The following is a 26446-nucleotide window of genomic DNA, read 5'->3' on the forward strand; positions in this document are numbered from 1 at the left end:
GACTGCAGCTCCTGTAAGTGCCAGTCAATGTGCCTAATGGTCAGAGTTGTGGAACAGTGGAACTGAATTTTTGGAGGACACTCTAGGTATGGAAAATGTTTAGTTTTATATATACAGTTTCCATCACTTAGTTCACAAGAACCATCTTCAAACAAATTTCTCTCTGTAAAGGGCTGTTCTCAGCTCATCATCATAGGCTATCACTAGTGGCTAAGTATGATTGTCTTCAAAGTGTAGGGTTTTGGTAGTGGGTCCACGAATGATTATAGAGACCTTTTCTGGATCCACATGGTCTTTTGTAGTGAGGACATACATTTCCAGATGGAAAACAGCCCTGACAAGGGTTAGCTTGATGTGCTTTTCTCTTGACACATTTCTCCCTTTCTCCTCCTATTTGTGCCTTTTCAAAATCTCCAGCACTGTTGGGGACTTCTAGTTACAATGCTCAAGGGCCAGGGCTTCCCACTTCTCTGTGTTAATGCAACATTTTTCTAATAGTTCCCTAGCACCACTATAACAGTAAGTCAGTATTTTTGTTCTTCTCCCACACAGACAAACCATCTAGATATTGTTAATGTTGGATAAAATATTTGTTGAAACATGTTAAACTACTTTTTTGTGTGTTGTAGGAACCTATCCATCTTATTTCCATTCTAACATTACTTGTTTGACACCAGGAACATGTTTACTTTGTTAAGTTAAGCATCCCTGTATACATTTCCTGGTCAAAAGGTTAGCCTAATACACTTTCCTTTTTAACAGCTGTCTTAACTGCAAAACTTCTGCTTCCTTCATTCCCTCTCCCCTCACTTCTGTCTGTTCTGCCTCTCCTCTTTTTCCTCTTCATTTTTTCTCTTGGGTTTCAAAGCTAGTTCTCCTCATTTGTCCCTCACCCTGACTCTACTGACATTTCTTTAGAACTGCCAGTTAATCTTCCAGTCATTCTTCTTTGACAGAATTCACCTGCAAGGAGAAGTCCCACAGTTCTTTTCCTGGGTGAGATACCGTTGAGTGATCGGGATGAGAGAGAAACATATGTAGAAAGAGCTGAGACCAGCCTTTCCTCCATCTATTCTTTGTTTCTTGCAACCAGCTCACTAAAGAGCAGACCTCTGAGGCATTCTAGAATACAGGTGTCTCAGGGCCTCCTTTGTTCAGTTTAGGCAGGTTCACAACTTGGATTTGTGGGACATTTCTTTGAGGACTTTGCTAAGCCCCAGACCCAAGGATAACACTGGAGTCTCTTTTGATATAGCATGGGACTTTATAGTCATATATCTACCTGCAAGCAACACAAGTATTCATGAAACTCAAAATTTTAGGTGGGAGACAAGAATGACTTGGCAGGAGGGAACACAAAAGTATCAGAATATGGAGAGTTCTCTTGCCTTGTTCATAATTCTCACCATGTGGATGAAAAATTTGGAAGGGAATATCAAACAAGGTAAATTTGTCTCTGATTCCTTTCTAAAAACATGTGTATGTGCAGGTGCATACATGCATATGAGAAAGTAAAAGAAATAAAGCCTATATGTAAGTCTAATGAACATGATCTATGCATATTTGTGTGGATTTATGTGTATGATATGCCAGAGATTTATGTGTGTGAGAGAGTGAGAGGTGCAGGGTCATATTAAAGGAAAGTTTGTTTCCCCACCTGCATAACAATTTTGGGCCCCCATGTGTAATCCAAGATGGGCATTATAGTATAGGTGGATTCACATTAGCCATAGAGATAGGCAATAGCAAATCTCCTTTGAACAAATCCTGCCAGAAAAATCCTTGGACAGGATCACCATAAGCCAGAGTTGACTAGCAAGCATACTACAACAGCAAATAACCCCCCCCCCCAAAAAAAAACACCCCATATTATTATACCTATTCTATTCAGGGTAGTATTTTCCTGGGCTTTTTGGTTAGAAAATAATCAAATTATTATGACTCTGTGCTACAGCTTTTGAGCCAAGAGATCAAGGATAGCCCATCTGGCTTGCATTTTACCTCAAAAAAGATTGGTAACTCTCATGTCATAAAGGAAAATCAGCCATTTTATTGAGCCTCTGGTGGCCTACCTTGCATCACCAGTATATTGCATAAAAGCATGTCATAATGTGTACAGGCCTAAACTCACACTTTACCAATATTTTTGTTATTTTTTGTGTGAACCCCCTCCTTCTTCCTCACTTCTGCTTCATACCTCTACAAAGGAGATAACTTTTATTTTGCTGCTTAGTAAAAATTCTGCATCTTCCCTTTATTATATGGCATACTCTGCCAGAATGTTCAGATGTGCTCTTAGTATTGTGTACTTGGAATACATTACCTGTTCAGAACCCAGCACTTCAGTTAACATGGGACTTTATCCAAAGATGATTAAAGCCAGTTTCAGAATTGCGGAAGTAATTTGAATTGCACTTCTACTTGGCTTGCTGGGTGTTGTTAAAGTTTGCTGCTGTGCAGTGATATGAGAAGTATAAATACATTATCTTCATAGCCATCTGAAACAATTGGAATGTGGGTGTTTAGAATCCATGGCTAGTTTGCAAAATCAAGCATGGGATGTGCTGTGCAGAGTTTACACAGTACAATATCTTCGGGAATGACAGTAATAATAATGGAAATAATAAACTGTACCTATATTTAGTACCATTTGTCCACAAATACCAAATTGCTTTTTAAATATTAACTAAGTCTCAACACACCCCTGTGGAGTAGGTAATTATCATTGCCATAACCATTTTGCATATGAGACAGAAAGAGATTAATGGCCTTATATTTTTACAAACAGGAAATGAAGCACACTGTTTATGCAAGTACGCTTGGGCTTATTTTTTATGCAGTAGTTACAAAGGATGCTGGAGATTGCACATTTGCAATGTAATATAAAATACATGTATCTATGTGACCTTTTTCCTTCTCCCCTTGTATTTTTCAGATTGTAATTTTTCTGCTTGTTTTCATTGTTTGTAGATCATAATTAAGAAACAGGCTGTGTGAATCGGAGTGCCTACTAAATAGGAGGGAGCATGAATATTTAAAACTGGGAAGGACCTGATCCATTCCTTTCCCAGGCCAAGTGAAGCTTGAATAAGTCTTTCAAAATGAAAGAAAGTAGAAGCTGTACTAAAATAGTGGTTTATTGATGACATGAAAGGGATGCAGTAATACAACTAAAACCAAAGGTAACATTATCTCACACCCTTTAGGTGATCAAAGTTAGGTTTACTTTATCTGCTGTTCACTAGGGTTCACACAAAGAACAAGATGGTGCCCTAGTGGACCAGTTTTCTGGGCTGGGATATAGTTGAATGCACCCTTTCAAGATCTCCTTTTCTGAAATATACTTATATATCATTTATCACATTATAACAATATTAGCCCATTATAGCAAAGAACTATTATTATTATTATTATTATTATTATTATTATTATTATTATACCTTGCCCTCTCTCCCAGGAGAGATTCAGGGCAGTTTTTGGTTATGTCTACTGCATTATTTCTCAGCCAGGCATCCCAGCAAGGTGTAGTAGTTTGAGCATTGGACTATCAGTGTGGAAACCAAGATTCAAATCCATGCTCAGCCATGGAAAACCACTGCCTTCCTCTTTGCCTCAGAGGAAGGCAAAGGAAACCCCCTCTGAATAAATTTTGCCAAGAAAACCCCATTTTAGATTTGCCTCAGGCTTGCCATAAGTCAGAAATGAATACAACAATGAATAATAAGAAAGAGCAGCAACAGCAGGATTTCTCAACCTCAGAGATCATGATTGAACATATTTTTAAAACTTTAGATATAATCATGTTTATGTAGGAGTACTCTGAGTCCTGAAAATTATTTCAAGGGTTCTTCTAAGGCAAAAAGGTTAAGCAAAGTTGGTTTAGAAAGTGAGCTGACTTTGTATATCCTGCTAGGAAAAATGAATCTGCTGAAAGCTGCATCATTATTATTTGCTATAGGATGGCTTGATTAACCAGCAAATACCCAGTTGTAATATGATGCAGTTCTTAAGCATCTAAAATATGTTTATAGTGAATGGGAAAGCTAACCATTACTCTTTACCAATTCTTCTGGCAGTTCCAGCCCCCCTACAGATTTCTGAGGCCCCTTTCCAGCAGCGGATGTGGATAGATCCATTTTAAGCACCAGCAGGTTTCAAGGCTGACTTGTGTTGTACCATGAAAATTAAATTCTGTTATCCCTAGTGCATCACACCATTGCAATATGGTGCAGTGGGACATTTAGTAATGCTTGCTTCACTGTTTCATTTACTGTTTTATTTTACAGTGTTACGGTGCCAGTTCCTCTCTCCTGCAGAGGTGGAAGCCCTCTTTAAATGGTCTGTCCTTGGAGATGCATGGAATTAAAAAGGTTTTCTGAATTCTCTATCAGAATTTTGCAGTAGCCAGAACTAGCAGGTTTTTTATTATAAAAAACCACATGGCACAGTATGGAATGATTAGATGCAACAGGCTATCATCACAATTGCTAACTTTGGTCCTGTGGAGTTTAGATGGCTCTCTAGTGTAACTACAGAACTTCAAACCACAAAACAGATAGGAAGACAGCTGGATTGCAACTAGAAACAAAACTTGTCATGACAGGCTTGAGAGCTCAAAAATATGCCTACTGTGTGTCACTGAAGGCAACACGGATATTTTACGTTGATGTTTCCATCACATCATTGTATGCCAGTGCTACTCCTCCTCAATAGTTAGGGGCTGCTTTGATGTATCATAGTGAACTCAGCTGCAAAGCCTCACTGTGACATATTTCCTCCAAAGTTTTGAAAACAAAATCAAATATCTTTGTGTCAGCTTAAAAGCCTTCATTGATATAAGGTTTGGGTTCAAGAGCATTGTCTTGTATTATTTTCTGTAATCAGTTTCAGGTTTTGTGGATTTTGGGAAAGATTTTTTCCTTGGTGCAACCAACCACATACTGCTTCAACCAACCTTTTTGATTTTCTATTTCTCTGAGCAACCAATCCATGCCCATCATGGGGGAATGATTGTATATATATATGGGCTGTAGTGAAAGACTATTGTTATGATCACTTGCTCCCTGCTTGAAGGGAGCAGTGATTTGACAAGGCCTGAAAACGACCTCCCTTGACCTCACAACCTCTGAGGATGCCTGCCATAGATGCAGGTGAAATGTCATGAGAGAATGCATCTGGAACATGGCCTTACAATCCAGAAAACTCACAACAACCCAGTGATTCCGGCCATGAAAGCCTTGGATAATACATTGCCCTCAACCCAGTGATGTATAATAATTATTGTGTGCATAAAAATATACCTTTTGGGGCGGTATGATTCTCAAGAGCATTGCAGCTTTAGATGCCTTGTATTCTAGTCTCAGTTGAGGTCTAAATTTGGGTCAGAATTACTTTATTTGGGGCAAAGATGGAAGAATGTAGCTCGTTTACTCCTTGATTTCTTAGTTTATGGAGTTTTTCTGGTTTTGGATTTTGGGGATGTTGTGCTTTCATTCCACCATTACTTATGGTGGTAGTTTCAGAGAATAACAATGGATAACTGTGTTGACTCCCTGGCAGTATATTTATTAGGCTTGTTTGATCCACCAAAAAAAAAAGGTTCAAAACTCGTTTCAGATGTAGGAGGCACTGGTGTTTTGATTCTAAAGTCACCTCCTTTAAAAATATTTTCAAAACTTTCCAAAACTTCTGAAACAGCTTGGTTAATGGTAGATACACATGGGCAGTAGGAAAAACAGCACTGGCACTGGAGAAATTTTGGGGGCTCTTCAACTCAGGCCACTCCTGACCAAGGGGCTCTTCCACTCCAGGCCTGCCTCGGCTGCCAATGCTGAGGAGGAGGAGGCAGCAACGCCCCCTCAGGTGCCACTTGGCTCCCGCTGCTAGGCTTCATCCAGGCAGCGGGCTTCAGGCTGTTAGGAATAATGGGAGTGGAAATCCAAAATACCTGGAGGGGCCAAAGTTTTCCCAGGATGGGATTAGATGCAGTCATGCCACAGCTCAATGTTATGGGATCCTGAGGTTTGCAGTATGGCGCTCTTTGTCAAAGGAGGCTAAAAAATTATGCAAACTACAGCTCCCAGGATTGTGTAGCATTGAGGCAAAGCAGTTGGAAGTGGTTCCTTGATAAGATCTGCCTGACCCACTGGGAGGGAGGGAGGGAGGGAGGCAGGAGAGGGAATGAAGGAAAAGGAGAGAGGGGAGGGAGGGAGGGAGGAAGGAAGGAAGGAAGGAAGAGAGGAAGAGAGGAAGAGAGGAAGAGAGGAAGGGAAGGAAGAGAGGAAGGGAGGAAAGGAAGGTGCTTCTGGCAGGTTTTCCTTTCCAAAATTGGTTGCTTTAACCAATATCCCAATCAACCTTTAGTGCCACTGATCTATAACAGAAAGCACCCTCTCCTTTCTCCCTTCCCAATTTTCTCCCGCCTTCCCCCCTTCCTTTTTTTTAAACCCAGCATTGGCTTGATCCTGTTGAGCGGAGGCTGCCTCCTGCCTGCCTAAACTCCCAGTTGCCAAACCTTGAGATTGGGGTGAGAAGGGGGGGGGGGAGTGAGGAAAACTCGGTTTGAATGCAAACTCCGGAGGTCGAATCCAGCTGGTAATGCAGAAAAAAAAGGAGGAGCCTGCTGCTCGGCCATTTTGGCGAATGCGCAGCAAGGCAGTGTGGAAAATGTAGTTTTAACAACAGGGCCTTTTGAAATATCTACCATTGGGGGCCTTCCCTTCACAAACTACAACAATGGCTATGCTTAGGCACGCCCACCTCATCCCTCCTTTGCATCACCTGGGAGGGGAAGCAAAACTTTACAAAAGTTGCTTAATGCTTGTGAAAATTAAAATAACCTTGGGAGAGTTCCGAACATTACGAAATATTTATGAATAAAAAGGGTAAGTGTTTCAAATCGTTATTACACCTCTTACTTTTCCTGCATAGTTCAAAATTGATTTGAAAGACCAAATTTCATAGGTTTTAACCAATTTAAAGTTTTAACGAAGCGAACCTAACCAACTCTAGTATTTATAGAGTGCCACAGGTCATTTTTCTCTTCCTAGTGTTGTTTAACATCTTTATGAAGCTATTGATGCTGTGCACATTCTGTTGCTGCACAAATTTATGAGTTGGATGAGGGCAATGTTCAGTGGAGCAGCAAACTGTAAAGATATTATTCCTGTGTCCTGCTTGGGCTACAATGGCTAAGTTTGCATGGAAATTTTGGGGGTATCCATACAACACAATTATAGAACTTTGATACCACAGTAACTGCCGTGGTACATGTCATGCTTATAATTCTCTGCCGGAGTACTCTAATTAATCACTTCAAAAGCATGCAATGGGAATAAGTATCTCACCAAAGTACATATCAGTAAAAGTGGTATGAAAGTGCCACATTGTGTAATGTGGATTTACTGTTCATTTCGTCCTGTACCTTGTAGCCAAAGAATTGGCCTTGGAAAATTATAAGGAGAATGTGAACATAGCATTGCATCGTTTGCAGTGGTTAGCAATCTATTTCTGGATACAATTTAAAGTGTTCCTTGTAAGCTATGTAATGTGATTTGAACCAAACTGACTGTCATATTTTAATTCTGGTAGGGTTTTCCCCCACTTTTAACATTGTAAAATAGGCTTTAACAAGTGTACACACTGCTGGGACCTTGTTCTCTTGCATGTCCTTAGAGCCTTAAAACCAGAGTTCCTTTATTTTTATTTTAACTGGCTCTTATTTTAACATTGTTTTCATATATTTGTTTAGTTAGTTTTGAAATATTTTTTTTATTTGAGTATTTAATTTATTTTTTAATCCATTGCACATTGCCTCCAGGCTGGAGAACAATAAATAAATGTCTGATAGTAATAAAAATAAAGAACTCTCAGTTATCCAACACTCATGAGGATTGGTAGATGCCAGATAAATGTAGTTTCGGATTGTTTGAGAGTTACCATTAAAAGTAGGTCTAATCTCTGATGTTCTCAAACTCTGCTGCTCCAGATATTTTGGACTTCAGCTCGCAGAAAGCCCATCCAGCTTAACAGATGTTAGGAATGGTCCGAGTTGAAGTTCAAAACATCTAGTAGAGTTTGAGAAACTCTGCCATAAACCCAACAATTCCTTGATATTAATGTTGAAACACAGTAATTAAAAGCAAATAAGGATAAATAAAAGCAAACCTAGCTTACTGTAACATAGTTTTACCATATAATAAAAGTAGCTTTGTGAAGGCAGAATGCAGTTTTTCTTAAATTACAGACAATAAACTTTTCAACTTAATGAACATTACTCACACGAGTGTACCCTTACTCATGACATGACATGCTAAAATTGAATTTATTTAAACTATTTGTTTTTCCAGTTAGGTGAGAATCTATACCTATATACAGTTTTCCCCCTTTTTCCCTCTTCTTTTGCATTTTATATGCATTTTTGTATTATTTGCTGTTCTGAAAACATTTATAGGTAGGATATGCATTTAATAAATGATGTGTGAGCTGCGGTTTTTAAAAAAGGAATGACAGATGTTTTATATTACCTCAGCATCAACTTAATGCTGTGATTTTCAGTCAAGCTATTTGCACTCTCAGTTACAAGCTGTCTGCTTTCAAAACATCAAATGATTTACATACATCTGTAAAACAGGCCTATGCAATTGGGTGAACTCTGCTTATTTTCTTTTTTAATAAATCAGGATGATTTCTTGATTGAAAATGATGGCTTTAAAAGGACAAGGTAAGGACTGCCTCACTAACTTTTGCATGAGCTTTCATTCCAATTCAACTTCTAGTGCAGAGGTTCCCAACCTTTAGTCCTCCAGTGGTTTTTTACCTCAACTCCTAGAAATCCTAGCCAGTTTAACAGCCATTAAAATTGTGAGAGCTGATGTCCAAAACAACAGAAGGACCAAAGGTTGGGAACCCCTGCTCTCGAACATTGTCCTGATTGCAGGAAAGTATGCTATTCATTCATTTTTAATTCCTTATGTATGCAGTGCTTTTGACGTGAAGTAATTTTTTCAAATATTGGCCCACTAACAGGTAATCCTGGGCAGCCCCCAGTTAACTGGTCCTTCTTGAACTTCCCATCCTACTGTAGGTGGTAATTCATTATTATTATTGACACAAAAGCACAGTATGTCATAGCAAATGAGATCTATATGCTGGATTTTGTATCACAAAATCACAAGTCGAACACTTCCCAAGCATCTAGGACTGTGTGATGTATTTTTGAATGATGCGCACAGATCTACGTAAGGTGGCCTTTTGCAGTTGACAGATCGTGATTTTGTCAGTGTTTATTGTTTCCAAATGCCGGCTGAGATCTTTTGGCACTGCACCCAGTGTGCCAATGATCACTGGGACCACCTGTCCTGGTTTATGCCAGAGCCTTTGCAGTTCGATTTTTAGGTCTTGATAGCAGCTGAGTTTTTCCTGTTGTTTTTCCTCAATGCGACTGTCACCCGGTATGGTGACATCAATCATCCAGACTTTTTTCTTTTCCACAATCGTGATGTCTGGTGTATTGTGTTCCAACACTTTGCCAGTCTGGATTCGAAAGTCCCACAGTATTTTTGCATGTTTATTTTCCACGACCTTTACGGGTTTATGATCCCACCAATTCTTTACTGCTGGCAGGTGGTACTTGTGATATAAGTTCCAGTGAATCATCTGGGCCACAGAGTTGTGTCTTTCTTTGTAGTCCATCTGTGTGATTTTCTTGCAACAGCTGAGGATATGATCCACGGTTTCATCAGCTTCCTTGCACAGTCTGCATTTTGGGTCATCCGCTGTTTTTTCAATCCTGGCCTTAATTGCATTGGTTCTAATGGCTTGCTCCTGAGCTGCAAGAATCAGGCCTTCTGTCTCCTTCTTCAGGGTTCCATTCATGAACCATAACTAGGTCTTCTCCTTGTCAACTTTTCCTTCAATCTTCTCAAGGAACTGCCCATGTAAGGCTTTGTTGTGCCAGCTGTCAGCTCTGGTTTAGAGTGCAGTTTTCTTATGCACTCAATCTAATTCATTATTATTATTATTATTATTATTATTATTATGTAATAATGTAATTTATTATTATTATTTTCTTTGGAGCAGTGGTGGCACAATGGGTTAAATCCTTGTGCCAGCTGAACTGCTGATCTGAAGATCAGTAGTTTGAATCTGCGAGATGCAGTGAGCTCCCACCTGTCAGCACCAGCTTCTCAAGGGGACATGAGGGAAAGCCTCCCACAAGATGGTAACACATCTGGGCATCCCCTGGGCAACATCATTGTAGACAGCCAATTCTCTCATATCAGAAGTGACTTTTTGTGTATCTGACATGATAAAAAAATACTTATCCCATCTTTCTTGCGGTATAGAGACACATAGCAGTTTATCAGTGTCATAAAGGTGTTATTAATTACCTACCACCCACTACCATTTATGCGAATAACATCCTTACTTTCCTAAAGCTTAGCATCAAACTGGAATGAACAGTCATTTTTGGTATGTAGTTTCTTACCTACTGTGCTGCTTGCAGTTTTCTTTTGTTCTATATCTGTGCAGATGTAGGCATGTTGACACAGCATACATCTGACTAACACTTTTCTCCTCCAAGAAATCATATGCCATAATTGACTGTTTCTGTTTCTGGGGTGTTACTAGTTTCATTTTTCTCCTGCCACATGCCAACACAGAGATCGCTTGGCAAATTGTCATTAAGGCAATTTTTTCCCCTCTCCATTTCCTATTTTACAGTGAGAAGGTGCAAACGGTATATATATATATATATATATATATATATATATATATATGAGTCTTCAAATATCAGAATATATTTCTTATTGCAGAAAAATACATAGGTAAAATAGTACAACCAAGCAGTTCATATAGTTTTAGCCCTATGAGTCAAAAATCAGTGTAAATTGTTTCACTCAATTATATAATGTAATTATTTCACATATTCCTTTCATTGCTGAATTCTCAAGTATATACCCTATGATAGGTGTACAATAAGCTCATCTCTTGTGCAATGCTTAGAGATGCAGGACCCCTGCAAAAGTAGGGAAATTATGTTTGTTTGTTTTTTGCCCGAGGGAATACTTCTCTAGAAATCTCTAGGTCTTCTAGAGCAGTGGTTCTCAATGTGTGGGTCCCCAGATATTTTGGCCTTCAACTCCCAGAAATCGTAACAGCTGGTAAACCATCTGGGATTTCTAGGAGCTGTAGGCCAAAACACCTGGGGACCCGCAGGTTGAGAACCACTGCTGTAGGGCAACTCTATGGTCAACTTCTGGTGGATGTTGACCATAAAATCAGCCTGAAGGACATAATGATTCCTAGAGAAATTGTCACTTGAGTAACCTTTAGGTCCTCCAACAGAATTGAGATTGACTTGCAGGACTTAGAGATTATTAGAGAGAACAAATATGTGGGGCTGACTCCATCACTGTTGTTCTTACAACACAGCCATCAAGTTATTCTCTGTTGTCTTCTTTTGAAAGCCAAGAAGCAGAGGCTGAGATATAAATAAAGCCTAAGACCACCCATTGATCGGTTCTTTATCTTCAGTGACAGCCTTTGCAAGCTTTATACTTTATTATGATTTTAATTCTTTTTGTATTGCTCTGTACTTCAGATACTGATACTTTTTCTTACCTGCTCTAAGGGATAGGCTGAAAAGGCCCTTTTAAAAAGTTTCTTTGCACTCTTATTTATTTTTGTTTCTAAAAGACAGCAGCTGTTGACGCTTGAGCAAACATGTAGAAATGATATGGCCTTGTTAGCACTCGATATATTTGGAATAATTCTGTCTCACTTTGTACAACAAAACAAGTCAAATTTACTAAATAGATAGCCGTGAGTCACCAAAACCCTCAATTCTCGGATTAATAAGGTTGCAAGTAGGATACATATTAATAGAAAGAAGGAAAATGATTTGGCACCATGGAGAGTTCCCTGCAGCAGCTAAAACAGGGTTGCAGGAGAGACCTGACACAGACATCTGCATTTGTAGTAGAAAGACCTGCTGCATATGCAAAGCATTGTTTAATTACAGAGATTCATTTAATCATCTATTATGTGGTCATAGCAGGATTACAGCATCCCTGAAATCCAGAAACCATGCTAGTTGACCCATCTGTATGTGTGTTTGCCCAGTGTTTGTTTTCAATTTAAAAATGAAATTAAAAAGACTTCTCACATACTTGGTCAATGAATAAAATTAGCCAGTATTTGGATATCCCTTAAGTAGGATTCAGTTTCCTTATGTGTGCAGGGGTTGTAAATGTGTGTGTGTGTGAGAGAGAGTGCCTTTGATTCCTGTGCTAATTGTTCGGGTCCTTGGGGAGAGAGAAGACATAAAGCTGTGGTGGGCTGTATTTCCTGATGAATGCTGGTGTGCTGGCATACAGTGCATCGTAGTAGTAGCGGTTAGGCATCTCCAGTCCCAGCTGAGAATATGGCTCCATTATCTCCCAGCTGCAAAGGCAATCCATAAGGGCCCGTTCTGCCTGACTGATCAGTGTAGCGGAAGCAGTGAATGAGAGCCGAGATCTTTGTTTGATTTGCATTAAGACATGTAAAAGAGGAGCTGGGACGTTTTTACTTTACAAATCTGTAAGTACCAGTTTTGCCTCCCTCACTGCATGTGAATGTAACTTTGCCAGCTATGTTTTAATTTTCTGTTCCACTGCTCTTTGTTGAATTTAGCAGGCAAGGCTGAGGGTAATCTGTTTACAGCTTGCCAGCTGCTTTGGCTATGCGAAATACAGACATAGAATAGGCATGTGATCCAATAAGCTAACTTTTTAAATGAGTGGTTGCCTTGTGAAAGTTCAGTGAAATGTAGTTGTATTTCTCTTGTGTTTTGTTTTGAAGTGCTTTGGGTGTAAATTTCCATTCAAGAACCTGGACACTTTTTTTGAGCAGAGAGTAACATAAATTTTTTTTTCTGGAATTCAATACCTTCTAACAGTTATCGGAAACTGTCCTGCACTAATCTGTTGGAAATTTCAGTCTTATAATTATTGTTTTGTGTTACACAGTCACAGACACACATACACACATAGGGATGTATTTGCTCTTATAGAAGACATAGTGAAAAATGGTAGTAATATAAAAGCAAAGTAGTTGTGATAAATTTACCCTATGACTTAGTATTTGAAAGAGATTAATTATATTTAAAAAGGTGCTCAAAACTGAGAATAGTTATATAAAATTAGTATTAATTTTCTTTCTTCACAGTATGTTCATAGCTGGGCCTTGGTTCATTATTAAAGACATTTATGCATATTTAAACATGGGAAAGTTAAAGTAGTAGAGCAGCTTTAGGTCTATAAATGTCCTTCAATGTAGTTGTTGCTACAAGCTGTAGCACATTGCAAGGGAAATGAAAAAGATAGGTTTGTGTCTTAGTTCATATTTCCAGGGGTTCTTTTATTTCTCTCTCAATGCTAATTGGCCTTAAAGATATACATGGTCTAATTATGACATCTTGCTATAGAGCTCAAAGTTTCTAACGAGACAGTCCTGTAAAAGCCAACATGCTATGCAAATTGAATGAAACCATGTGGTGCTGAATGCATCTTCCTGGATAGGCAATAAGTCTCAAAGCAGAGGAAAATCACAGGCTGTGAAGTATGAAAGGGTCTCGCTGCTGAGTACAGGGTATGTTCTCATTAGGTTGTGGTTGATGTGAACTGCTGAAGGAAAAGGGGAATGTCACAATAGATGGGTACCTACACTAATATGGAAAACATTATCCCAGCTTTGGGGGGGAGGGGTTGGGAGCAAAACAGTAAGTTGGGGGAAATGACAGGAAATTAATTTAGCCTCTTTCTTTCTTTCTTTCTTTCTTTCTTTGAATTTGTTTGAATTAAAAAATGCACATATACATAATTTTTAAAGTTTATTGTTTCCAAGAGCTACTTCTGTAAGATTTTCTTCTAATTGAAAAAAGAACCAGCTTTTGTTTCAGGACACAGTTGTCCTGTGCACATTTGTTGTACAGAAGGAATATTGCACAAATTTGTTTCCTTGCTGAATTTTTTAATTTCAGCATTTGTGTGATTATTTTAAGCTGTTGTGAGGTGGATAAGGGACATTTTAGTAGCTAGACTAATGTACATGAAGTATATTGTTTTGTTGTTTACTTCTGGTAAACCTATTGAATTCTATGGGACTTGCTGCGGAATAATTAAGTGCATATAGAATTTCAACATTTGTTATACTGTCAGGCCTCTTATACATATTAGAAGCATGTACTTGTATATGTACACACACCCACACACTTCTTCATCTTCTTTAATTTTTTCAGCATGTGGGTAGATAATCGTGATGGGTTTTGATGATGGTGATCAAAGTTGTTCTTCTCCTAAGCCATGCTTAGACTGTAATGCAAAATGAAATGATCGTTTTTTCAAGGCTTCTACAAGGAGCATGACATTTTTTCACATCAGAATTTAATGCTCCTATACATTGGGGGTGGGGAAATGTGTCCCCTGTTTGTTTTGATTGAGTTACATTGAAATAGCCAAAACTATATATGGGATTTAAAATATAGGTAGCTCTATGACCTTAATAAGTTTACACGAGTCTTCCAGTTGTCTGAAATGATCTGAGCTTCTGACTGCCTGTATTCATATATGAGTGAAAATCTGATAGAGGTGACAGCTGTAAAGAACAGCCTGAAAAAGCACTGAATGGCCCTGATGGGGATTACAAGCTGTATTGTATGTTGCACATTGTGTATAAAAGAGAATGCCAGGAAAACCTTATTGTCAGATAATAAAACAGAATAAACAGAAATATGTGCACTGGGTCTTAAAACTCAGCAATGGCCTAAAGAAGGGAAATGGTTGAATCAGCAATGCTTAGAATACTCCCCAGCAATGTCACAGTTTTATTATCAAGTGTCTCAACATGAACTCTAGCCATAACAGCAGGAAGTAATAATCATTCTTAGTGGGAACCTGATTCAGGTGGCAATTTTGGAAGAATAGATGTGTTACTGTGTTTGAGTAAAAGCAACAAAGGAGCCTCATGACAATCATTCATCTGATGATTTAGAATCCGGTCTGTCAAAGCATGCACCATGACTGGTTCTTATTTTGGTTGAAGTGACAACTGAGTTTGTTTTGGTGAAAACTAAAAAAAGAGAGTTGTGCAGTGAAGAGCAATTCCAATTCTTAAAGACATTTACTGTAGTTTCTTAAGAGGACATTTCTGGAAACATTATGTGAATCTTTATAACATTTCTGAAACGGGACTTATAAACTTGTGTTTTGAATTGATATACTTCCTGCTTTTGCATATCTTGATTTCATCTGCATCATTGTTCTCTATAATTTCATCAAATATATCACCTTGTGATAGAGCTGAAAACCAAAACTGTGTCTCCTGCTTCTCTGAGTGGGTTTAGCCACCATGCTATTACCATTCCCCATTCTTCAATTACATTAAACCGAGCTTAAATCACTGACAATGTTTAGTCTCTACCCACCCACCATACACAGTAATACAGGAAAAAATAAGTGACAATAATAGCTGGAGAACACTCTGGCCAACTGTTTAATATTGTATGCTTTGTTATATTTAAAAGGGTTTCTTTGCAATCTGTACTGTAGAAGAGAAATATGATAGCAAATCCTTGGAAGCTCCAACTACTGCTTACTTGTTAGTTTTCAAAACCCACATACATTCAGTACCTGTGGTAGAGGGCAGGTTATCTGGAGAGAAGTATTGCCTGTTTTCTTACAGTCTTCCCTTGTTCTCCCTCTCCCTGCTGTCAGTGCAGGGCATGATTGTGACTTTAAGGAGCAGCCTGCTCTTACCTTTTCAGAATGCATGGGATTTCAGAGCACAAACAGCAGCATGAGTTCTGATTAGCCTTCTGTGTTGTAAGCCTATGGCCAGAATACTGTGAAGAGAGAAAGATGAATAAGTACAGATATGGCAATACATTCCTAACATAGGGAATATGAGGTAGGTTTTTTTTAAAAAAACAAAAAAACAAAAACAAAAAACCTCATCTTCCTTGTGCTATTATGCATGCAACATATTCATATAAAAGAAATTAATATTTCATACAGCTCATATGATCATCGTAGTCAAGATTAATCTTGAAGAATTTTAGGTATGGTTAATGAGTAGCCTTCTGTGGGGCTTGCAAGAAGTTCTGGTTTTGGAAGCCATACTTTTTTTCAGAATAATAAACCATTTTTCCTTCTCTTGACATGGTTTCCAATTTGTCCTTTCTTCCCTCCTCATTGACATTCTATAGTCTTTTGCTCTTGAATACCATTTAGCATTTTCAGTGCACATTTTGATGGCTTTTGGGTGGATCATACTTTGCCTAAGCATGCTGGTGGTCAAAGAACTTGAGTGAGTTCCTTCCCCAGCCCCTATACTAGAGTTAGTTCCTAGAATCCCCCCAACGCCACATACAGGTAGTATTGAATTCTGGGAACTGTGGTCCAAAAATGAAACATTTTAAAGCCCTGACTGATACCTCGCTTATATTTCCCAGGGTCTGTATTTTGGTTTCTGTATAATCATCTGAGTTTGCTATTAGGCATAAAGGTGGTTAAATGAACCTTAATACTAAGTGACAGGATGTTTAGAACTTTGTGACTGTCAGTGGGGCCATTTACTGGAGTTAGAGCATTAAGATCAGCTGAGGAGGTCCTGCTCTTGGTTTCGCCGCTCTCGCGGGCACGACTGACGGGGACAAGAGAAAGGGCCTTTTTGGTGATGGCCCCTTGGTGGTGGAACTCCCTCCCCAGTGAAATCAGATCAACCCCCTCCCTCCTGACATTTATGGAACTACTTAAAATGTGGCTTTTCAAGCAGGCATTCAGGAAGTGAGATGAAGCAGCCAAGATAGCTTTCAGATAGGTGCAATGTTAACGCTTTTATGTTTTATGTATGTCTATGTCCTATGTTTTATAGTTAATTGGTTTTAATCTATTGTGATATGCTATTTTCATCATGTGATGTATTTTATATTTTTGAGGCATTGAATTTTGCCATTTACTTTGTTGTGCACCACTTTGAGTCCCCCCATGGGTTGAGAAAAGTGGTATATAAATGAAATAATATAATATAATAGCATGGGGAGGTTGCTGACCTTTCTCCTCTCCATCCTTCCTTGATTAGGATTTACCTAATACATTTGGTTAGAGATTATAAGAATGGGGATGCTGGATCCAGAAATACCTTTACACCGATCCAGCATGGGTATGTTGTACATAACAACAATTTTTGCACACCATTCTATTAATTATGGGAAGATTCGAGTCAAGTACCCCAACTCACTCTTGAGCAACCATTGCTTTTAACATGTGCACCATTCTCATATTGTTACCACCATACCCATTCCCTTTCTCTGGCCAATCACACTGTGTCTGGATAAAGAGGAAGGATGGTAGTAGTTGAGGAAGAGATTTCTAAATGCCTTCCTTCAGCACAATACACTATCAGGAATATACATTACTACCCACCCTGCTTTCCCTTTCTCTTGCCCTGAAAGGCTGGGTGGGGGCAGGAGAAGGTGAGGTGCCCTAAGGAAAATGCTGTGTACTTTCCAAATGTATGTACAAAACAAGTGAAAAGTACAAAGAAAATCACTGGGCTGAATAAATTACTGTTCATGTAATTTCATGCAGCAGTGGCATTGCTAAAGTATATTTAGCATACTATTTCTTCTTTCAGTTAGAATGTTGGGGAAATACTTCATATGCTATGTGGATTTGAAACCTCTTCTATATCCTTTGAAGCCTGTGGTTCCTGGAAGATCATACTTTAAGCATATTTATCCCTGACCTATTTCTTCATGCATTACATGCGGAAATGATGCCACATTTCCTTAGGCTATGTTTCCAAGTACAGTTACTTGGAATTAAATCTCTAGAAGTTACGGGAAGATGCTTTCCAAGAAAATGTGTTTCAGGTTGTACTTCAAATAAATCCTGATGAAGGTAATAGCCATTCAACGATAAAGCAACATTAGATTGCTTTAATGAATGCCTCTTTGAAGACAATAGCGCTTGCAAGCAATTAGTGTTACTGTAATGGTACCATGGCAAAATGTTAATTAGTTTGATAGTTACATCTCTAGAATTATATCAGTGTTACATCACTATCACCAACAGAAAACACTAAAATGATTAGTGTGTCCTCCCCGCCCCTCTACCCCTCCCGTTAGATGAGAATACATGAGCAAATGCTGCCCCTGATTAAGTATCCACACCACAGTCTATAGAGCCAGGAGACAGTTAAATATTTTATGTGATCAATGTAGTATATGAAAATCATTTGCTTTTGTTTCCTAAGTATCAGTATGTTTGGTGGGCAGGAGCAAACCAATTAAGTGGATGCATTGATGCAGGTTAATCTAGTAAGTCTTCCCCTCCCCCAATGTTTTCTTCCTCTTCCTCTATCAAATTAATTCCTATAGTAATGTGAAATATGCATTCACATAGATCTAGTATCTTGGTTCTTTGCATTACATCGCTTTCAACATTGATTTCATTTAACATTTTAATCCTTATGTCACAGCTTTATATTGATTCCACTGGCTTCAGGTATATGGGCTGGCATGCTAATAACTCTGAGATTTTTATTTTTGTATTATTTTTGGTGAGGTGAAGTTTGATTTCTCTTGACAGTTCTGATTGCGAACTGAGTTGTATCTTATGGTGTAAGAACCAAAGACAGGAACCACAGCTAAGACCTATAAATATGAGAATTTAAAAGAGAGCCTGAAGCCCCCAGTCTTGTGTTTCACATGCTTACTTTGTAAGAGAGGGCAGGACTGCTCTGATGTCTCTCCCAGATAACGGGCTCTGCCTGCTTCAGTCCATTTTTCAGCAAGGAAAAGCTTGTGATTTAATGTTGAGTATAAAGCTTCAGAAGACCAGCAAGGAAATAAAGTATCTCACATGGTGAGATATAAAATGCAGCAGTGTAGATTTTAGAGGAGATGGCAGAATTTACGGAAGCTGGCTATCCCAGGCAATTGGCAACGGAGAGACAAGGAGACAGATTTAAGACTCACCAGAAGGAAACTCTTATATCAGTGGGAAGAAAGTCAAATGCCTGGCAAATGCTTGCTGCTGTCCAGTAAAGTGTATTGACACTGAAAAGAAAATGTAAATAAGATGAAAGAAGCCCAAGTTTATTGTGGCTGGATGAAATTCAGGGAGACTGTCTTGCTAGGAGGAAAGAGAGGATGTGTGAGAGTTGGGGGAAACCATCAGTGACATTGGGACAAATTCTGGAGGAGCTGTCACGTTTGCTGGTAAGTGGCTGAATAAATTACTATGGAAGCTGAATAGCTTGTAGTGTAAAAAGACCGTTTAGAGATGTTGTTGCCTTTAGCAACTTTTTTTGATGGCTGAGCATGTTAATAGCCTCTTTGTTCAAGCTGTAAAGCAAAACATATTCTGTGGCAAGTGGTTAAAATCACAGTAGGAATACTAGAAAGAATTAGGTTCCCTCTGTGAAATAGATACTTGTTTTATTTATTTTTTTAATTTAAGGTGAGGAAAGTAGTAGCAATAATGCTATCCAGTAAACAGCACACATGTGCAGTATCATAGTATGAGTCAAATTTAAAATACTATTAATTCTCACAGCTCAAATGAAAGTAATGTGTCTGGAGGTCATAGAGGTATATCAAAACACACTTTGTTGCTGAGAATGGGACAAAATGTGTGGACAAGGTGAATGATTAGGTATTAAAACCCCCCCCCCCTTTTAAAAAATGTCTGTGTACTTTTCAGAACCAAAAATCCTTTACTATGATATTTGTATAAAAAGGGGAAAAGGAAGATCCTTGAGAGAGATAACAAGACCATAAAAATGGAACATAATTGGGTTTGCTGAGCATAACTTCCTGGTTTCCCTCCCATTCATTGTTTATGTTATTTTATGAATAATAGAATTGTAGTTTGTTTTGCTCCACTTTTCGTATGTGGTGAGAACAAAATTCCCGGGGCTGAAAAACAGTTGTGTTCTTGGCAGTCACCTTCCCTGTCATGACACGACCCAGAACTCCCTGAGGCAAATCCACTTTATTATAGTAATTAACCTCTCCTGCAATATTATGTTTGCACTTGCAACTAACCAGAGAACAGTACATAAAACTCAAAGCAGAGGAGGGAATAATGCAATCCCTTCAAAAGTATTTTGCACCAAATTTAGTCAGACAACTGTGCATTGTACTGTGTATAACAATAACATAACATATTTATGCTAAAATATACATCTGTACCTCAGGCAATCTGTGTAAATTGGAAGCGGTTCAGAAGCCCACATTAGAACAAGGAAATTCAGGATGCATTCTAGGTTTTTCTTTTCTTTTTTGCAAGTTGTTGTATTATAGTAGGGATGTTTACACATATACAGACATGCACTCACACACTATTGAAAACTTGTCTTCTGAAAGTATGACAGCTTTCTCTTGAACGTTTCACAATATACCATTGATAGCTAACTTGAAGGACTGGTTAAGGACTCTGGACAGCTCTCTGGATTCTTTGTTCAAACAGAAAGAAAGGAGCTGCAGCTGCAGTTAATGAAAAGCTCGTGGGTCATCCCACATCTGTCAGAGAGTGTTCAGCAAACAGCACAGTGAAGGAGTGACATTTAAGGTTAGTGGGGGGTGGGATACAATTGCCTTGCTTAGTAGGACAGAACAGGCAATGTTGTGCAGCCTTAAAAATAGAAATAGTCACACTGTTGCTTAACTGTACAAGTTCTATGCCTTATAGAACAAAGAAGACACACTTGCAATATATATATATATATATATATATATATATATATATATATATATATATATTGAAGTGGATGTTTTTTGTTGTGTCTGTACTATTTTTCAAGTTAAATATGGTGCAACTACTTTATTTATTATTAATTTTATTTACTTTGTCTTATCCTGCATTTCTCCTGATATATTTTATCTTGCCTTTCTCCTGTCTTTTCCTTTCCTCTCAAGGTAACAGACAATAATTGTATAACACAATGCTCATTAAAACAATATAAAATAATGTATATGATTAAAAACATTAAGCATTAAAATATTAAATTAAATATTAACTCCATGCCCAGTGGAATATCCCAGTCATACTATCCCTGAAAGCTCTATTAAAGCAACACTTTTATATATTTTAAATAGTAAGTTGTAATAAAACTTAAGGAATTATGCAGCTTTTATATGTTTCTCCCTCCTGAAGTACTTCCTTATGCATGGGGAATTGATTCCTAGAATTTGTGTAAAAACTATATTGAAATGAAGGACTTCATTTCAGCCCAAGTCCCTAATTTTAATATAGTTTGCTACTTTCTGTGGTTCAATAGACCAAGAATATCATAGAGTCACAGTGGAAGATCTGGAATATACCTACAGCGGACATATTTTGTTAGCTGTGAAACTGTAAGTCCTGGTCCTGTGGATACAGGTGTCATTCTGTTCTTCTCATATTTTGAGATTTTTAAAATGTATTTATTATAATTTTCCTAGTTCATGAAAAAATTTGTTTGACATAATTGATTAGGAGCTGTTTGAATATGCTGCTTTGGAGTGTGGTGGCATTCCCTTCTCTGGAGATTTTTAAACACACGCTGAATGGCCATCTGTTGGGAGTGCTTTCATTTTGTGTTCCTGTGTGGCAGAATGGAGTTGGATTGGATGGCCCTTGTGGTCTGTGATTCTAGCTATTAAGTGATTTTATTAAAAACAATATGTACACATATATAGAGAATGATTTCCAGAAACTCTTAGGGGTGTTCAAACTGTGGGATTCTTGAATCTGAATGATAAGGAAACCAATTTTTTGGCAGAAAACAAAAAAAGTGGTGAATATTTCTTCCATCTCTGGTGTTGAAGTGCCAATTCAGTATATTTTTATCATATTCTTAATAGTCCTTAGCTGAACCCCTCATTCTGTTCAGAATATAAGAATAAACAATGAAATTCATTAATTTTGAACATACAACCATATATAGTTTTTAAAATGTAATATGCCAAAGAGAGAGAGAGTCTGAGAAAAGTGGGATGTTCAGTTAGAAAAAAGACCCTTAGCTGTTCTCTGCCACTCTTTGTTTGCCTTAAGCCATATTTTCCCATGCAATTTAGTCCCTTTTTCTCAGAGTACCTTTCATTTCACTAAATGCATTTAGGCCCCAACAACTTTCTCTTTTTTATGTCAATCCATTAGTACCTTTGGTAGCTTTAGGAAAGTCTCATATCAAATCCCCTATTACAAATGATAATGACTTGTTTTTCTTTGAAAATCTTCTGGATTTATTTTGGGCTTGTTGGGTATAGAGAAGGGTGCCTGGTGAAAGAGACGGGGAGCAGTGAAGGCAAGAAGCTGAGTGTGAACTCCTTTAAATCTGTTAAGTTAAAAAATGAGGAAATGCTACATTTTCAGGAAGTAGTGGCAGAAGCCATTTTTGTGCAGGGAGAAAGGCTGCTTTGTTCTTGCAAGTTCTATTCTTCAGCTTATGCAGAATGCTGTGGTCATGCTGTTGACTAGGATGCTCAGTGTGTGCATCCATTGTTATGCTGGATTCCCTGTCTACCAATCTGTTACTAGACATATTTCAGGAAAGGTTGGGGTCAGTCTACTTGACAGACTCCAGGCTCCTTTTTGGTCCTGCCTTTTTAAAAACATTTTCAGAGGAAGAAGCACCCTCAGAGATCTTTTATGGAAGAGGGCTTTCTGTTAGCTGCTTCCAGTTATGATATTCCCTGCCAAGGGCTGCTTAGCTGCCCCTTCCCTGTTCTTCTTTGCCAAAAGACAAAATACCTTTTCATTCAGTCAGCCTTTGGCCAGTTCTGCTGGATTATGCAGCAGGCTTTGACTGGTAGTGATTCTGGCTTTATTTATTTGTGTGTGTGTGCATCTTTCTAAGTGTTTACAATCTTCCTAGGAACTATAGAATGGAAAACGAAGCCCAGCCACAAATTGAATACATACTGGATTGTGAATAAAACCAGTTTAAAGTATGCACACAAGCACTCAAAGCCCTGCTGGGAGAAATCACATGAACATCAACACATCAAACAAGTGTTTGATTTGGCCATATGGGAGAGGCATCATGTGAAAATCAGATTGCTTGTTTTGGAAGTTGTTGCATCATTTATTGGCTATGTAGAGATTGTAATTACCAGGAACTGTAGCTCTGGGGAGTTTGCACAACATGTTACACAGTGCCTGGGCAACAGGCACATCATTTCTTCCAAGATTTCCATAATAATTTCTTACCAGTTTGGCTAACCAGGGAAGTTACTTTAGGTGTCTTAGGTGTTTTATGCTCAATATAAAACTGCTTAAATCCTCATTTTCAGTATTATACTGAAGAGTCTTTACTGGTTTCAATAAGTGAAGAAGCAGTCCCTTGTCATACCAGGCCTGATGCAACATTTGATGAAAATGAACAATGCATTTCAATTGCTTCCTATAATGTCACAATACTGAGTGACATTGTGCCTCTCTCCATTGCATCAAACCCTAGTTAAATCTTTTCCACATATAAGTCATGTGGCTGGACTACGCTACTTTGAACTAGAAAATTATCCAGTGAACAGTTTGGCCCTATTCTCCCAAATTCTCCTTTGAAGGGGAAAGAAGTGTTGAGGTATGAGAAGCACTGCAAGCTTCCAGTATCTGGTAACACTGCAGAAAGTGTGAAGAAAAAATTGGGGATTAGCAGGTGAGTGGTCTAGTATGAAGGCATTATAAAATAAATAGATCGATAAATAAATACAATAAAAAGGAGCTGCGGTGGTGCAATGGGTTAAATCCTTGTGCCGGCTGAACTGCTGACCTGAAGGTCAGTGGTTCAAATCCATGAGACGGGTGAACTCTCATCTGTCAGCTCCAGCTTTCCATGTGGGGACATGAGAGAAACTTCCCACAGGATGGTAACACATCTGGCCATCCCCTGTGTAACGTCTCTGCCAACGGCAATTCTCTCACACCTGAAGCAACTAGCAGTTTCTCAATTCACTTCTGACATGATAAAAAAATACAATAAAAATCAAATAAAAATTGAGCTCAAATATGAATTATGATAACCACGTAATGCATTTCTGAATCACATTTCTAATATTCTTTACCATCTCTTGTTCTGGGCATGTAGTCATACCTCCTGTCTTTTCTGTTTTGCACAAAAATGAAATAGTTGTGTTGTATCTAACAACAATAATTGGATGGATAGGCTATTGGCATAAATAAGGAATTATTGGGTTGTTGTCGGTTCATTGTTAATCAGTAGTTTCCATGGACATAGCTTGAACTCCTAAAATGTTTTTGATCATTGCATCCAATGACACATTCATGATGTTGCCTTGGGCCTGCAAGATTTGATCTAAAGGTACAAAACTGGATACCTTTAGTAATAGTAATACTGTTAATAGGTATCCCAGTGTTGTACTAAAAACTGCAAGCTAAACTACCTGTACCAAAGTAAATCTGTTTATACCTTCATTCTCAAAGCACAATATACCTGAGGATGATCCTCAAGAGACGATGTATGATACTTAATATCTCTTCTACTAGTTGCCTAATTTTTCAGGATGAAATAGCTCATTCTGTAGATATTTGCAAATACAGGCATTCCAGAGTTGAGTAGGAAAAGGCTTTTGGTCCCACACACTTTGGATAAGGAATACTCAAATTGTACTGTAGCATTTAACACTAAATTTCAGAGGGAGATGGGGAGAAAAAAATGCCCTTCAGAATAATGGCAAAGAAAAAGCTGGTCCTTGACTCAAGATTTTCGTATGTGAAAATATTGTGAAATGTATTTCTTGAGAGGAGAAACTATCTACTTTTGCATGAAACTTTTCTATATGAGGTGACCAGGGATTGCTGGAAAAGTCTGCCTCCTCAAGCTCCCGACAGTAATAAAAATACTTATTTTCCTTCTGCAGCAATACATATTTTATTGCTGTAAGTGACAACTCAGAGACTGGGGCGCGACACCTCACTTCTTCCTGCTAGGGTGACATGATGACAGCTGTCATGGGAAGGAGAAAGATACAGTGATTAAAATTCTTCCAATGAAGGCGTATTCATATTTACAGCTTAATGGAAGTCACTTCCTAGCAAAAAGAATATCTTGACCACTACATATTTTGAATCCTTAAGTCATGTGCTATTTATGTCTAAAGGAATTAATTTTCATTTAAGGTTCTGATAACATTATTATTGCCATAAGGAAAAGATTTCTTAGATGTATTAGCTTTTCCCTAGCATATATCGTGTTCGTATACAATGTTTGCATTTGTAGAAAGGCTAATGATTTTATTATTCTAATTATTGCTTATGGCGAGCTCTGATTGGACTAAGTGAATGTTTTAGTTCTGGGGTTTTGCTTCAGGACTCATCACTGACAGACATGTAGGAGATCTGCCTGTGAAGTTGACATCTAGTCACTTATGCATTTATTTATTTAATGTATTATTTATTTATTTAAATGTAGGCTCTTTAGGTTGAAGCACCATATTCCTAATTCTATTGGATTGGAATAGTCCCCTCGGCCTCTGCTTCCAGCTCCATCTACATGAGTGGGTCATTTGCTTACGGACTTTTCCCAAGTCAAAAGGTGCCACAGTGTAACAAAACAAGGCAAGGAAAGAATCCGTCTTGTTCTCTACTCAGACATCCATCAGCTTTGGCCCTTGGGTTCAGCTTGTTTCTTTTCAAAGCAGTCAGATGTTCTGACAGGTAAAGAGAGACGCTTGAGTAGCGAAGCCCTGTCAGATGCCAGATTACATCCAAAATGGAGTCTTAAGTGGGAATCATGACTTGCCAGACTGCATCTCAGGAGCTAGGAAGATCTGTAAAATTTCCCTTTATTGTTTTTTCCAGCCTTCAGAATCCAGACCAGTAAATTGGAGGCTCCAGGGGTTTTGAGTGCACTGGTGCTGTTATGTAACTTAGCACCTGTTGTTTTGGGGCAAAAGACAGACAGGCTGGGTAATGTCCTGTGGTTTTAGTCACTTTTGAATTTGTTGTTACATTGACTTAATATTATTTTTCTGCTGTGTAGTCATTTTTTAAATTATTTCTGTATTGAATCATTCTTGCTTAGCAAGATTCCTACTTCAAAATCTCAATATTGAGTATTTGCCAGGGGCTAAAAGCAAATTCTTTCTAATTTCATGTTTTATTTTTCACTCCTAGTTTCCTAAACATTATTTTCCTTGAACAAAGATCACAGGAAACCACCTTCCCCATCATGCTTTTAAAATATTCTATAACATTTGTTGTTTATTCATTCAGTCACTTCTGACTCTTCGTGACCTCATGGACCAGCCCATGCCAGAGCTCCCTGTTGGCTGTCGCCACCCCCAGCTCCTTCAAGCCAGTCACTTCAAGGATAACATCCATCCACCTTACCCTTGATCACCCCCTCTTCCTTTTTCCTTCCATTTTCTCCACCATCATTCTCTTTTCCAACC

General features: G+C 38.3%; 1 protein-coding gene across 10 annotated transcripts in view; it reads left to right on the forward strand.

Moving 5' to 3' along the window:
- The window catches only part of LOC132769389 (contactin-4), a 643374-nt gene that overhangs the window by 261904 nt on the left and 355024 nt on the right, over window positions 1-26446 (forward strand). Inside the window, exon 4 of one of the 10 annotated variants that reach the window (XM_060766317.2) lies at window positions 8682-8722. The exons of 7 other annotated variants lie outside the window; for them this stretch is intronic. The gene's annotated coding sequence lies outside the window, so the exon portion shown is untranslated. Of the gene's footprint in view, window positions 1-8681; window positions 8723-12532; window positions 12586-18755; window positions 19268-26446 lie in introns of those variants that run through there. 2 more of the 10 variants (XM_067463476.1, XM_060766320.2) reach the window with 2 other exon arrangements.

The sequence above is a fragment of the Anolis sagrei genome, chromosome 2 (genome assembly GCF_037176765.1).
Source record: "Anolis sagrei isolate rAnoSag1 chromosome 2, rAnoSag1.mat, whole genome shotgun sequence".
In the NCBI taxonomy this organism is placed as follows: domain Eukaryota; kingdom Metazoa; phylum Chordata; class Lepidosauria; order Squamata; family Dactyloidae; genus Anolis; species Anolis sagrei.